The sequence below is a fragment of the Pseudorca crassidens genome, chromosome 17 (assembly GCF_039906515.1).
Source record: "Pseudorca crassidens isolate mPseCra1 chromosome 17, mPseCra1.hap1, whole genome shotgun sequence".
Classification (NCBI taxonomy): Eukaryota; Metazoa; Chordata; class Mammalia; order Artiodactyla; family Delphinidae; genus Pseudorca; species Pseudorca crassidens.
Window position 1 is genome coordinate 12,694,121 of NC_090312.1, and position 13,679 is coordinate 12,707,799.

General features: G+C 41.7%; 1 long non-coding RNA gene across 1 annotated transcript; it reads right to left on the reverse strand.

The window, feature by feature from the left end:
- Nucleotides 1–667: 667 nt before the first annotated feature.
- On the reverse strand, nucleotides 668–7,953 carry LOC137210486 (uncharacterized). The gene is made up of 3 exons (XR_010936573.1): nucleotides 7,830–7,953; nucleotides 2,187–2,250; nucleotides 668–703 (listed from the first exon to the last, which is right to left on the reverse strand). It is a non-coding gene; the product is annotated as an uncharacterized lncRNA (long non-coding RNA).
- Nucleotides 7,954–13,679: the final 5,726 nt, after the last annotated feature.

Below are 13,679 nucleotides of genomic sequence, written 5' to 3' on the forward strand. Positions count from 1 at the left end.
ACAATGTCAGAAATTAGAGTGGAGGGTTATAATTGGGGTGGAGGAATAGTGTTTGGGAGTGAGCACGTGGAGGACTGTTGGGCGCTGGTTATGTTCTGTTTTTGACCTGGGTTGTAGCTCTACTCATAATGTGATCACACAGGGATTAACAAACATTTTTTTTTTTATCCAAGTATAGTTGATTTACAAGGTTGTGTTAATTTCTTCTGTGCTGCAAAGTGATTCAGCTATACATATACATGCATTCCTTTTCATATTCTTTTCCAAAATGTTTTATCACATCTTTTGTAAAGGGCCAGATAGGAAATATTTCAGGCTTTGTGGACCATACATCTCTGTCTCAACTACTCAACTCTGCCATTGCAACACAAAAGCAGCCATCAACAGTTCATAAATGATGGGTATTGCTGCATTCCAACAAAACTTTGTTCACCTAAACACGTGGCAGTCTGGAACGGGCCCACGGGCCATAGTTTGCCAACCCCTGCGATAATGTATTGAGTTGTATGTTTAAGATTTGTGCACTTTTCGCATGTATTTCACTGTTCAATATTTTTTAAGTTTAAAATCTAATAATCAAACTATAAAGAGGGCAGGATTCTGGATTCAGATTACCTGGATTCGATTCCTGATGCTGCTACTCAATTGCTGTGTGACGTTGGACTGCTTGACCTCTCTGTGCCTCCGTTTCTGCATCTATAACCTGGGGACAATAAAACCACTCACTTCATAGAATTATTGGGACATCGAAATGAGATAAAACATGTACAATGTTTAAAGCAGTACGTGGTTTATAGACAGCGTTTAATCAATATTTGTTATTATTCTTATTACTGATGTTCTCAGAAATCGTATAAATGCTGGCCTTGTTAGCCCTGGGTTACAGATGAGCGACCAAAGCAGCCCTCCTCTTGCCACAATCTTTCAGTGACCCCCAAACTCTCTTCAGATTTTTTAAACTAATATATGAGGCTTTCTCAGGCCTCCAAGTCTTATTTCCACACCATGTTCTTATGCCCCTGAACTTTGGGCAATGCTGTTCTATCTGCCTGGAATAGCCTTCCTCTTAGTTACTTGGTAATCCCTTATTGTGCTCTTCAAATCCTGTTTAAATGCCATCTCCTCTGTGAAGCTTCTGAGTCTTAGGTACCAGGGATTAGTAACCTCAGAACTTGAACGTATGCATCAGTTATCATTTTTCTCATTCTTATTTGTCTCTGTTTGTCAAGAGCCAATACATGTCTGCTGGATGGACTGCATACCCGTGTTCCCCTGCAACTGTGAGCACTTATGTACCCTTCAGTCCCCAGCCCCTAGCACAATGTCTGGCACATGACTCGTGTTCAATAAATACTGATCAGATGGATGAATAAATTGGTTGTTGGAGCCAGCCCCAAGGCCTGGGCATCCCACAGGCAAGTAGAGCCCAGATGACGAGAAGCAGGGTCTCAATCTCACTGAGCCCCATGGAGAATTTCAGCCGTCACACATTTCAGTTATCAAGGGATAATATTATAAAAGTTATAATTCTCTGGATGTTTCCATAATTATTGCTCACATTTTCCAGTCATAACAACAAATAAAATACATGCCCACAATTTCCCAGGGAGAGAGAAATACCAAATTGAGGCAATTATACTCCACATCTGCCATCCGCAATTGTCTACAACTCCTGTAGCATCCAAGAACTTTACATGAATGCTGGAAGGGGCCTCAGAGAACAACTAGTCCAGCCCCATCATTTTACAGATATGGGAAAAAATAACTTGTAAAGTTTTCTTTTTTCCACATCATTTTGCTATGGTGTTTCCTACCGCCCCCCAGACTTGATAAGACATGAAACTATTTACAAATATTTTATTTTACTTCTAAGAAAAAAAGAACCTGGGATAAAATTTCACCATTTGTCAGTAATGACAGTTCATGATATGGAAATCATTTTACACAGAAATGTCTATCAGAGTCATGATAGCACAATGCCCACATTTGAAGGAGAACACGGTGTTGTAGGAATAAAATAATAAGTTGCTTTGTTATATCACAGATAATTGGCAGAGGGGGAAAAATGTGTTATCAAGAGTATTCATCACTCTTAGGGGACTTTCCAGAGGCATCTAGAGTTGCCTCCTGTTCTGACCAACTCCTACAACTCTGGAAACTGGTTTCCCATATTCTGAGTCACTCACCGCTGCTGGGAAGAAGAAATGAAAAGCCAGATGAGGACTGCCAGACCCAGTCTTAGAATCCGCTCTGGAAAACAAGAGGCAAAACCTGATTAGAAATAAGGTTCTTCGTTGTCTGGTCTTATCTTGCTTCTTTCATGCCATCTCCCTCTAGTGCCCTGTGCAAACCCTGTATCCTAATGAAACCAAATGTCTCCTTTAATCTGATTTGATGGCCCTCACATGTTTCACGTTGACTGGATCTCCTTTACTCGACCATTGGTCTGGTCTAGTCACAGTTCTGAAGAACTCGGTTCAGAGTCACTTCTCCCACACGTTCCTGCAAACAGTTGCTGCTCTACAGCCCCCAGAGTGTGCCTATCTTAGAGGTCTCACACCTGTCCTGTGTATCCACCATTACTCATCTATCCCCCCAGTAGACCAGAAGCTACTGAAGACAGGCTGCGACCTCCACCTCGGTATCTAGCACAGTGTCAGGGAACACAAATTTGCCCATTGAATGGATGAAGAAGTAAAGCTTTGGGGAGAAACCACATTCAAACAGGTTAGGAGTGGGAGATGATATTGCAAAGTTTGCCCAATAATTTTTGAGAACACAGTCAGCTAGCCTTCGTTATAAATGGACTTCACAAAGCTTTGGTTTTTAACATCTTTATTGGAGCATAATTGCTTTACAATGTTGTGTTAGTTTCTGCTGTATAATCAGAGACTTTCATATGCATATATGCTTAGTAAATATCCAACGGTGTGATATTTCCTAAGTACTTAGTAAAAATGTACTTCCCAACATACTCGTCCATGGAACAAGGTGTGTGTGTGTGTGCGTGTGTGTGTGTGTAGTGCTTCTGTTAACATCTCCCAGAAATGATGCCCAGAAGTCAAATCTTTAGGGCATCCCCAACTGGACCATTTCCTTAAGGGTGAAACCATTATCAGAAAGTGTGTTGTCTATCAGTGTCTTTCTTATAAATCCCATGTGCAAGGCTATAACCACTATAGCCAGTTGAGTTGAGTTAAACTCAAGAGTACTTCAAGTCAACTTTGAGGCTGAAACTCTCACAAAGAAGTTTTTCCTCTGAAGTTCTGAAAAATCCACCTGGACTTTTGACCCAGCAACACCTTGCACATTTTCCATGGAAAAACAAAAGAAATAGCTGTACAAAGTTTCCTAGCTTCTTCTCTTCTCATCTTTAGGTAAGAAAAGGGCACCAGAAATAACTTCTCACCGTTACATTAACATAATATATTTCTGGGGTCTCTATATGCAGTGTGGTGAAAATAAGAAACCAAAAACCACCTTTTGAAGCCCTGCTAATTTCCCCACAAATGATATTTTTGTGGGCATAAACTTCTTGCCAATTATTTATGCATGTTTTGAATCCCCCAGGTATTTTATACATGAATAAGGTAGAAAGGCAATATGATTCCAAAATCCATTCAAAAGCCATTTACTGACCAATGACTCTATGAGTGCTGAAGGTACAAATGTCCAGTTCTAGGAGATGAGAAAATATGATCTACTATCAAGAAGGTTGCTGTACCTTTACAAAGATTAATCATAATTTTCAAAAAATAGCTATGACAGGAATGTTATCTGGTTTACCAGGACACTCTTAGCATAAAAGCACATGGTAGATGCCCAATACATATTGAGGAAATAAGTACATAAATGAATGAATATATAGACAGCATTGGAACAAATGTCTTGACACATCAAGATCGGCCTACACAAGGCCTGGGATTTGAGAGGGACCTTGCAAATGAGCGCCCTCAAATGGACATATTCTAGATGTATGGGGAAGATGGGTGGGAATGTTCCTAAGTAAGTAGGGTAGCAGGAGAAAAGGGGTGTTCAAAGGGCAATGACTAGATCTGTTTGACCTGAATGGGGCGTTTGGGTTGGGGCACAGCACTCACACTGGAAAGACTCTAAACACCACATTATGGATCTAGAATTTTATCCTAAAGGTGAAAGGAAACCACAGAGAGAAGATTTGACCTGAAGAGTGATATAGATAAAGGCTATTTTTAGGAAGGAAGATGTCTCATCATGAATCACAAAGGGGGAAACATTCATTGGTTAGGTATTGAATGAAAAGACCCTTTTCAAATCAGAAGTCCTAGGGAACAGAGGTACAAACCACTGCTTCAGCATTCCCTTCATGCAAGGAATTGAGGAGATAACGCCAGAGAGCCCCAACTATGACATCAGACAGAGCAAGTGTCCGCTGCTGGACAGCCATGAGATTCAGGGCAAGTTACTTAACCTTGCCAAACCTCAATTTCCTCCATTGCAAAACAGGGATAAGAATAGTATTGACTTCATAAGATTGATGGTAAGGATTGAATTAGATGATGAACGTCAACTGTTTACAAAGTACCTGACCTAAGTAGATGGTCAAAACGTAGTATCCATTAACATTAGACTTGAGATTGCAATTAACATTTCATCCCCTCAACAGGTCCTTGCTAAGAACATCATAAACCAATGAGCAAGCTTTACAGATGTTCTTCAGTCTTCTTGTGAGATTTTTGGAACACGTTTTGAGGGGCTGCTGTAAATCGGTTAATATTTTTGTTCCTATCATTAATATTTTTGTCACATTTGAGTACCCATTATTGTGTAGTACAGTGATGTAATTTTTTGTGACATCACAGGCCTGTTTGTGGCCAGGCTGCTTCTTGCTATCCTAACTCCATTTCCATTTTCTGGTGACAAAGTTAGAAAACAACAATGTCAACTCATTCTCCATGTCCACCTGTAGGGGTTGTCTAAGGTCACACAGCCACCAGCCAACGAGGGAGCAGGAACCTGGAATGCAGGTTTGTCTTATTTTCAGGATGGTCCACTCACACCCATGAAATGGCTTTTTCCATCCCCACTAAAGTGTGCCAACTAAGCAGTGATACTAAGGTAAGAGCAAGTACTGAAGCATCCACTTGAAGAGATACAGGATGCAAAGATGTTTACTGGCATGTGACAAATCTATAGCAGTCACTTTCCAAATGAGTCAGATACACATTCTAATGGCTTCATTCAATTTTTGCATTAAATATAGGAAATCTTATACAGCAACCCACATGCAAATATTTGAAGTGGTGTTTTTACCTCACAACATTTTCCCTGCACTTTCTAATCAACCAACCAGAATCAATGTGGAAAGAGTATAGAAAACTTTTATATTTTGGTATCAGAAATTTCCAAGCTGTCTACCACATCATCAGAGAGTCTCCTCCTGACCTTGGTACTCCCCCGGCTGATACACAAGGCTCTGCCTTTACAGGACAGCTCCATGTTGCAGGGCACATGCCTAAATATAGATCACAGGCTCATACCTCTTAATCCGTATTAGCAGAAGTCATCAAGCACCAACCAAAAATAACCCTCAATGAGTTGGTCTTGGTTTGGGGTCAGAAGGTATGTCTGGTCAGAAGGTATGACTTTGAAACTTCCCATAAAATTTAGGAATTATTATGCCATTTTATGAATGCTCCTGTCCTTAGCACTAGGTACTACAGCTAGCTCAAAATGTATCCTGTACCGCAAAACTCAGCTTAAAATCCTCTTGGTAAGAGCTTCCAAAACTGGCCTCTACGTTCTCAAATTGCTCTGCAAATGCCCTTCTTATTCCATTATTTTTCATAATGCAGTGTGTATTGATATGTTACCATATCACTTTCACAACAAGCTGTGGTCCCCTTAGAGGCAGGAATTGTCAAATTATGTTTTCTGGAGGATGAGAGGCATCCAGCTTTGGGGAAGTTCCCACTCCTTGGATGCTGGAGTAGACCAGGTGGTTACCCACAGCAGACTCTATACATAAGCTAAGCGGGTAAATGCAAATCAGAACCAAGGAGGGTCACCACAGCAAGACCAAGGCAAGAGGGGCACGATCAGTGTTAGTTCCAAAGAAAGAGTATAAATCCAGAAGCAAAAGATGAGGATAGATGTCCTTGACCGGGGTGATGAAGAACTGGCAAGAAAGTGAAGTATGATGTGGAATGTGGTAAAAAGGTTTAGGACAGAGGGAAAGTGGAGAATCAGAATGGGAGGGGGTCATTTCCAGGGATCTTCAGCTCTCTGGTAATGGCTTAGAGATAAAGGAGAAAGTTGGCCAATGTAAAGGAGAAGGGTTAGACTAGAAATTGTTCCTTTCTGCATCTCCTGTATCTGGCACACTCCCTGGAACAAATCACATATTTGATAAGTGTTTACTGAATAAATGGATCAATCAATCATTCAAAGAGTCTTCTAAGGGTTGACCTACATATTCCAACAATAATCTCTGCCTCACTTATACAATAATTTGACCATCTTCCTAATAGCCGTTCTCATGCCTTGCTTTTATGTATCTGTGGGTCTCCCCCAATTAGATGACCATCCCAAAAAAGCAGCCAGGAGTCTTAGTAGAAAGAATGCCAAACCTTGCACAGAGTAAGTGTTCTATAAAAGTCTGTGGAGTTTCACTGAACAATCATGAATTTAAATGAATTGCTTTTCAGGACAAATTAGTTTAGTGGTTCAAAAGAAGAGTTTATTTTAGATCAAGGGTAAAAATAGAAACAGGAAAAAAACAGAATAAGCACATAAAATGATTTTAACATCACTAGTCATTAGAGAAATAGAAATCAAAACCACAATGAGATATCACTTCACATCCACTAGCATGGATATTATAAAAAACAAAAACGAGGGCAAAAAAGCCCAGAAAATAATAAATATTGGAGAGGATGTAAAGAACTTAGAATGTTGTGCATTGCTGATAGAAATTTAAAATGGTGCAGCTGCTGTGGAAAATGGTATGGTGATTCCTCAAAAAATTAAAAATAAAATTACCATAGAATCCAGCAATTCCATCCTGGGTATACACCCAAAAGAAGTAAAAACAAGGACTTGAACAGATATTTGTGCATCCACGTTCAACAGCATTATTTATGATAACCAAAAGGTGGAAGCAAGCCAAGTGTCCTTCAACAGATAAATGGATAAACAAAACGTGGCATACACATACCATGGCGTATTATTCAGCCTTAAAAAGGAAGGAAATTCTAACGCATGCTACAACAGGGATGAACACTATGAACATTATGCTAAATGAAACAAGTCAGTCACTAAACGACAGATACTATATGAATCCATTTATCTGGGGTACCTGAAGTATTCAAATTCATAGAGACAGAAAGCAGAATCATCATCGGGGCTGGGGGTAGAGAGGAATAGGGAGTTGTTGTTCAGTGGTACAGAGTTTCAGTTTAGGAAGATGAAAAAAAGTTCTGGAGATGGTTGTACAACCGTGTAAATATATTTAATGCCATTGAACTGTACACTTAAAAATTATTAAAATGATAAGTTATATGTTATGTATCTTTTGCCACAATTTAAAAATATATATCTTATTAGCAGAATTTTTAAAAATTGGGTAAATCACTCTAACTTATTAGAGGTTTACCATTTTATATAGCTCCCTTTTCTCTCGGTTTTAGAAGAAAATAACTATGACCACCAAAATGCATACAATCACATACAGACCAGCACCTCAACCACAACCGTATTCACAGACACTCACACACATATACATTATCTTATAGTAAGGTTTTTTATAAGCCAGATTGCCGATTCTAATAATAGAAGCCAGGATATCTTACCTCTTGGTTAATTATCTTCCAAATGAGCAGACAGGCTTGATTCACTCTTCATTGCAAAGGACTCCTTCTCACAGGATCTCCCACATCCTTTGTGTATCAAGACTCAAAAAGCAGAAATAAGCCTAAGGGTAAGGTAGAAAAGGACAGAGAGCATTAAGTCTCTTCCTAGTCTCGCAGAGAAAACAGGTGTTTCTCTTCCCCTCCTACAAGAGATTCCTCTACAGTAAAACTCACTCAGAGGCAGAAAGAAGCTAGAGAAAAGTCGTATAGGCCACCTGCCCACCCAAGATGTCGATGGATGTCATACGTATGACCACATTACTAAGGCAATGAGACATCTGGCTCTGGTGCCAACCAATCCTGGATACCGGATTCAGATCTATCCAAGAACTCAGAGAAGGTCTGTGCTTCTGATCATGGGTTTAATGAGCAAATAAACCAGTGCACAGAAGTGGAGGGTGGAAAGAAGGGTCTCTCCATCCCTGCTCACTTCAGAGGTTTTCCTCTCCTCCTGCCCAACATTGTCACCCATGCTGAGAAATCCAATTCAAGTTCCACCTTGTTCGTAAACACTTCTCCCAATTAATCAAGTTCTCAGGGATTTCTTCCCTCTCAATTCCTAAATAATGGATCTGAGATGCCCTTGAGAATGAGACTTTAGGTAATGGAGTCTCCTCAGAGCTTTTATTGAGTTCCTGCTCTGGTGTTTGACCCTCAGTTAGGCTGTGATTCCCTAATTAAAGCTCACTGCCCTGACTTTTCTTTCACTTCCACTTGACATCAATTACATCATAACATATTCTTGGGAATTGGTTAAGTGATTGAAATACTTCAACAACAGCTTTATTGGGTAGAAATACAGCCTTTGCAATACCATCCACTTTTAGCAGACCTTGGTACATAGCAAATGCTCGATAAATGTCTGTGAACTGACCATCTTGGGACAGCAAGGAGTACTTCCTCTGAAAATCATTTTTTGTGTCCATTAAGCAATTAGAGGGCAAAAGAAGGATGCTCATGAGCTGGCGCTCTGAGTGGAGGAGAAGACAGATGGACTCCTCCAAGGATCAGAACTGTAGGGGAATTTGTGCAATTAACTAGCATAATCTCCTTTTCCAGAGAGGGAATCTAAGTCCAGAGAAGGAGAATGGTTTGCTCAAGGTCACGGTGTGAGTTAGGGGCAGCTCTAAGACTGGAGCCGAAGTCTCAGCCATGGGGTAGGCGCAGAATCTTGTCGAAAGGTTTGTAACAGTCCTTTGGAAAACTACTTCCTTCGATCTCAGAGAGAAGTTCTCACTGAGCTATTGCACTGGAGGCATTGTGGATTCACAGGGATGCTTAGAATCTCCCCGCCTTTTACAAAGTTTTCCTCCAAAATCATTGTAATTCCAGGAGAAAAAAATAAATAATGGCGTTCTAAAGTCACAGAAAGTAGGAAGTTGTGGGAAGGAATTTAGAGTGAGGATGGTGATCCCTCCACACTTAGATATTTGCTGCATTTTATTATACTTTAAGGTAAATAAACCATCAACCCAGGAATTTTCAGAAAAGTAGAGGTCAACCACCCTCCTCTACTATGGTGTGGTTTATTTCTCTCCTTTGTAAATTATTAAACATATATGTCTCATTCAAGTAACTTTTATTCAGCACCTACAAGGTGCCAGGTGCTGTGTTAGGTCAGAAAATCCAGAGATGAATTAGGCAAGGTCTCAGTCCTTGAGGAGTGCCAGAGACAGGCAAATAAACAAATAATTGAAAAACTGTACGAGGCACCATGACGGGTGTATTTAAGGTGCTTCAAACATATCCAGGCATAGAAGAGACACTCAATAAACAATTGTTGAATGAATGCATGAACTAATGAAATAACTAATTAATTAGAATTTGCCCGAGGAATTTAGGGAAGCTATTTGCACTTATTTAGGGAAGATTTGCATTTCAATTGGGTCTCCAAATAAATTTTTTTTAATTTTTTTAAAAATTAAAAAAAATAAACTGGGTCTCCATTCATTCAAGTGCTCATTCTTTTATCCATGTATTGAGCACCATGATGGATTGCTAGACGCTGCAAAAATCTGAAATGAATAAAGCAAGGCTCTTGCTCTCAATAATTACAGAACAATATAACAACAAACATTTCATTAAACATGTTTTATTCTGATCTCTGCATGTTCCATTAGAATGTAAGTTCCATGAAGGCAGGGTCATTCTCTGGCTTTCTCTCTGCCACGTTTGAAACCCTTACAACAGTGCCTGGCACCAGGTCAGTACTCCACAACTAGTGCCAGAGTAAATGAATGAGTGATTGAATGAACAGATGGGTAATACATTGACGATATTGTGCGAGCATGGAGGAGTGGCATCTCATTAGCAACATTTCCAGAGCAGACGGAGGAAGAATTCAAGGACGAAGCAGAGAAGGATCTGGTAGGAGGAAAACCAGAAGGGTGCGCTGTCATAAAAGCCAACAGAGGACAGAACTTCCAAAAGGAAAAATGATTGACTTGCCTTCATCCAAGAATCTTTTTTTTTTTTTTTTACGGTACGCGGGCCTGTCATTGTTGTGGCCTCTCCCATTGCGGAGCACAGGCTCCGGACGCGCAGGCTCAGCGGCCATGGCTAACGGGCCCAGCCGCTCCGTGGCATGTGGGATCCTCCCGGACCGGGACACGAACCCGCATCCCCTGCATCGGCAGGCGGACTCTCAACCACTGTGCCACCAGGGAAGCCCAAGAATCATTTCTGATCAACCACTTTGGGCCCCAGGGTGGGGACTAGGATGAGACAAGCTAGGAGCCTTGGGTGCAAACTTTAAAGGGACACTCACTCTCAGAATCCTTCAAGTTCAGTGTCAGCACCTGAAAGCCACACTCCCTTAATTGTGTGTCCTCAGTGCCTCACTTGCCTCACCCTACTCCCAGCTCTGTTGGGCCCAGCACTGTGCCAGGGGGATAATAGTCATTAAGACACAATCCTTGCTTTCAAGAAACTCAAGCTCTGATGGGCAGACAGACCTAAGGCCATCGATTGTAATGCAGAAGATGAGTTTGGGCAGGAAGAAGCAGAAGAAGCAGGGGAATCAGACAGGGAGCACCTCAGGCAGACCATGGGCTCAGAAAACACAATGGTGCTTGAGCTGAGACGAAGAGACAATCAAAAACTCACAGCGAGAGAGGAAGGAATAGCTTTCCGGGCAAGGGAATAGCATCTACAAAAACTAGGGGGCTTGAAAGTACATAAAGTGACTTGAAATGGTGACATGGGGTAGCGGGAAGCGAAAAACCATTGGTAGTAAGTGAGGTTAGGGATGTAAACTCCCATTATTCATTCTTTCAGGCTGGAACTCCATCTTTATTTTTACAGTTATATTAGTATCTGGGGCAGTTTTCCTTGGAAACGAGGTGCTGCCTAAGGTAATTGGGAGGCCCATCAATCTGTTCGTCCTGCCTGGTCCTGGCCTCCGAGAGAACAGGGGGGAGGCCCCATCTGAGTCTTTGCTGCTCAGTCAGATGTATTTTTAGCCCCAGCAGAAAATAACGGCAGTGTGCATTTAATAAAAATATCAAGCCCTGGGAATGATCTAGTGCCAGTGTTGGAGCAACCAGGGACAGAATATGTTTCCAATTGAATTACTACTGTGGTCATAGTTATAAAAAGAGAGAGGGAGGAGGAAAATGTTAGGCTGGTCAGTTTCTCGGGAGCATTTAATCTTGGTTCACTCTAATTTTAATGTTCAAAGACACATGCGCCAACTCTGCCCTTAGGAGTTATTTCAGGGGGACTGGCCAATGCCCACAACTTGCAGTCGACACTGGGTAGCCCTACTCCCTGAAGCTTTCTTTTTTCTCTTCCTTTCTTTCCTCCCTCCCTCCCTCCCTCCTCCCAGTTTCGGCCTCCACTAGTTCTTCTGCTCACAAGCTGATGAGACACAGCGTGAACAGTTACCAGGAGGGTAAATTTAGACTGATGAAACCCAGGGATTTGAGCTCAGAAGCTGGGCTCAGGGAGGAGTGGAGCCAGTGCAGCATCAAGAAAGAGCCTAAGGGCTTCCCTGGTGGCGCAGTGGTTGAGAGTCCGCCTGCCGATGCAGGGGATGCGAGTTTGTGCCCCGGTCCGGGAGGATCCTACATGCCGTGGAACGGATGGGCCCGTGAGCCATGGCCGCTGAGCCTGCGCGTCCGGAGCCTGTGCTCTGCAGCGGGAGAGGCCACAGCAGTGAGAGGCCCGCGTACCGCAAAAAAAAAAAAAAAAAGAAAGAACCTAAGAGGTACAAACTACCGGTTGTCAAATAAATAAGTCCCAGGGATGTAATAATATACAGCACAGGGAATATGGTCAATAATATTATAATAACCTGGTACGGTGTGTAATCTATAAAGGTACGGAATCACTGTGCTGTACACCTGAAACTAATATACTATTGTAAGAGAACCATACTTCAATTTAAAATAATAATAATTTTTAAAAAGAGACAGAGCCGATGGGAGTCGTGAGCACAGTATTGTGCTCCCCCATGGCTTCCAGGAAAAAAAGTCTCCATTTTCTAGGTTGTTATAAACTACTCCTTCCAATCTGATCACAATTTACCTCCACAGCACGGTCTTCGTCTCTTGGTCCCCTCACACCCTTCATCACATTCTTGAGCGAAAAAAATCATCATGATTAGCTGCTTCTTATTAAGGGTCTCCTTTGTGCCTGGCGCTGGTTGAGCAATTACAGAAATGAAGTCACCTCATTCTGAAACTGACATTAAGAAGCAGAAACCATTAGCTGTGTGTTACTGGTGAGGAGGCTGCAGCTTGGACAGGGTAAGTCACTAGCTAATAACTGGCAGAACCTGGATTTTGGATTATTCTAGCGCCCGTCCACCCTCTGCTCATTGTCTGACCCCAATCTCCAATCTGAGCTAGTACTTTAGAATGTGCCTCTACACACCCCTCATATCTTACTATGCTGCCGCTTTCCTTGAAATGCCTTCCCACCCATTTTCCTAGAATTCTCCCCTAAATATCTTATTTTCTGTCCATATCTGTTGTAGCATGTATTACTCTTAGTATTGGTAATAATCACTATTATCTATTCAATTTATATTGTATGCTGGGCATTGTTCTAAGTGCTTTGCATGTATTATCTGATTTAATTATCACAACATACTTGTATCATAACAGTATGATACCCATTCTACAGCATGGAAACTGATGCATAGAGAAATTAACTAGCTTGCAGAGCTGGTAAGTAGTAAAACTAGAAAAATAGTTATCATGAATTGAGTTATTACTATGTAACAGGCACTAGACTTAGCACTAAACAGGTATCTCTGCACGTGATCCTCACAGCAGTTGTACAATTAATAAAACCCCATTTTACAGATGAAAAGACTGAGGCTCAGAGAAAGTTTTAAGCAACTTAATCAAGGTCACAGAGCCAGGATGGAAACCCGGGTATGAGAACACGCCAAGCCCTTTGCTCTTACACACAGCACTTTGACTTGCTTCTGTCACTGTCTTCTCAATGAATCATCACTCCTCTTCACACAGGATCCTGGTACACACTGGGCACACAGTAAATGTTGGATGAGAGGATGAATAAATACAGGGCATCAGCAACGCGTTTCACATATGATTTGTTTAAATGCACTGGGAGGAAAAAGAGCAGAGTAGACATGCTTGTGAAGGACAGTCTTAGGACAGAGGACACTCCCAGTGTGTGCAGTTCCTGCCAGCTGGTCTGGGCTGTCATGTCAAATCAGACTCACATGAAGGAAGGCCCTTCCCTCGGACAGATTGGTCGCTGCATGAAGAGAGGCCCAGCCCTGCCCCTCTAACCCCTCTTCACTCTCTGTCCCCTGCC